The sequence below is a fragment of the Nannospalax galili genome, unplaced genomic scaffold (genome assembly GCF_000622305.1).
Source record: "Nannospalax galili isolate Female #2095 unplaced genomic scaffold, S.galili_v1.0 scaffold32, whole genome shotgun sequence".
Taxonomy (NCBI): Eukaryota; Metazoa; Chordata; class Mammalia; order Rodentia; family Spalacidae; genus Nannospalax; species Nannospalax galili.
This window is the reverse complement of record NW_008335297.1, coordinates 1,046,331-1,048,487: the sequence shown is the minus strand read 5'-3', so window position 1 is coordinate 1,048,487 and position 2,157 is coordinate 1,046,331. Positions and strand designations below refer to the sequence as shown.

The 2,157-nt window shown below is 43.7% G+C and overlaps 1 protein-coding gene across 2 annotated transcripts in view; it reads left to right on the top strand.

Annotated features, from left to right (window-relative positions):
• The window catches only part of Bfar (bifunctional apoptosis regulator), a 38,342-nt gene that overhangs the window by 26,196 nt on the left and 9,989 nt on the right, over positions 1-2,157 (top strand). The gene's annotated exons all lie outside the window — the stretch shown is intronic.

Below are 2,157 nucleotides of genomic sequence, written 5' to 3'. Positions count from 1 at the left end.
TGGGAGTATAAGGTGAATTAATTAATTAATTAATTATTTATTTATTTATTTGGAAAAAAAAGGAAACAATGTAGCAATCACCTTTGTGATCACTGTATAACTTAAGAAAGCACCAGAGACAGGATTGAAGCCATGAGAACTGCTCCCTCTCCAGAGGTGCTATGCTCTTGCCTGGGTGCTGTGCATCCCTAGGGTCTCTGTCCCTAGGCTTCTATGGGTGGTGTCCACAGGACTGGGAGCATTATTTCACAGGTTTTTACCTTCACCCCAGAGGCATGGTATGGGCATATCCTTCTAGAAGTAGCTCTTTTCCCTGGGACTCCAGTTCACTTGTTTTCTCCTTAATATAATGTCTCATTTTGTATGTATGTGAAAATTTATGGTTTCACTGTTGATGGCCACTTACAGGGCTTTTGATTTTGCTATTACAAACAGTGCTAATCTGGACATTCTTGGGGACTTCTTAGCCTCATATATACAGGTACATCTTTACAGTATATACTGAGGAGTGGAATTTCTAAATCACAAATAATGTACCACTTCATCTTCACTAGATTTGATGCATTGATCTTCAGTGTAAATGTACCAGCTGGTTCTCCTTAATGGACAGTTTGTAATAGATACTGTACTATAGAGCAAATACCTGGCATGTACCAACTTGCATACTAAAAAAGGCATTTTGGAGAAAAATCAAGTAGTTCATAGTTCAAACTAAAACAGGTGACTTTCATCTATTTTTGATACAACATGAAGAGGCCCCTCCTGTTTTGTAGGTTATGAATTGGTACAGTCTTTCTGGGTGACAGTTTGTTAATAGCAACCCAATATAAAACTACATTGACTTTTGGAGGTTTTGTTGTTTAGTTTTGAGACAGGCTCTGTCTTCATAGCCCAAGCTGGCCTGAAACTCACTGTCCTCTTGCCTCAGCCTCCTGTATATTGGGATTACAGGCATGTACCACCACATCTGGCTGAAAATGGAGTGAGCCACAAAAGGAAGTTATTGACCATCATAGGTAATAAGAGCACATAAAAAACTAGGGTCTGGGGAGATGGTTCAATGGGTAAAGTACTTCCTATACAAGCATGAGGACCTGAGTTTGGATCCCCAGCACCCATGTAAAAGCCAGGCAAGGTGGCCTGTACCTGGTCACTCATAGACAAGTGGAGCCCAAGTGCTTGCTGCCCAGCCATCCTAATTGAAACAGTAAGCTCCAGGTTCAGTGAGAGACCCTGTCTCAAACAGTAGGGTAGAAGGTGATAAGAGGAAGGCATCCGATGTTCACCTCTGACCGCTACAGATGCACCCAGGTGAGCACACCTACACAAATGGAATTGGGCGCATACACCACACACACACACAAAGAAAAAAAACCTAAATGCCTATCATTGGCAACAGGTTAAGTAAATGAGACACAGGCATATAAGCGTCCACTGAATAAAAGGTGACTGTGCTAATAAAGGGTAGCTCAGTGGTAGAGCTTAAGATGCACAAAGGGCCTGTTCTAGTTTGCCTTCAATTGTGGTGACAGAATACTCCAACCAGTACCAACTTGGGGCAGAAAGGGTTTATTTGGCTTTCAAGCATAGTCCATCATCAAGGGAAGCCAAGGTAGGAGTTCAGGGCAGGAACCTAGCACACAGACCATAGAGGATAGCTGCCCACTGACTTGCTCTCCTGTCCCATGCTCAGCCAGCTTTCTTATACAATACAGTACAAGACAACCTGCCCAGGGATGGTACTGCCCACAGTGGGCTGGGCCCTTCCACATTATTCAACAATCAAGAAAGTGCCTCACAGACATGGACACAGGCCAGTTCAATGGAGGAAATTCCCCAATTGAGGTGCCCTCAACCCAGGTGTGCCAAGTTGACACTAAAGCACAAGGCCTTTATTCAATCCCCAACATGATGGTTAGATGAAATATAGATTTCTTATGTCTTTTTGAGGAAGATCTTACGGTTGTATAGATGTGCCTGGAAGTCACCATCCTCCTGTCTCGGGCTCCCAAGTCCTGCATCACCATGTTTGACTCTTAAAATTTACCATTTTCTGCTAGGCGTGGTGGCACATGCCTTTAATCCCAGCACTCCAGAGGCAGAGACAGGCGGATCTCTGTGAGTTCAAGGCCAGCCTGGTCTACATAGTGAGTTCCA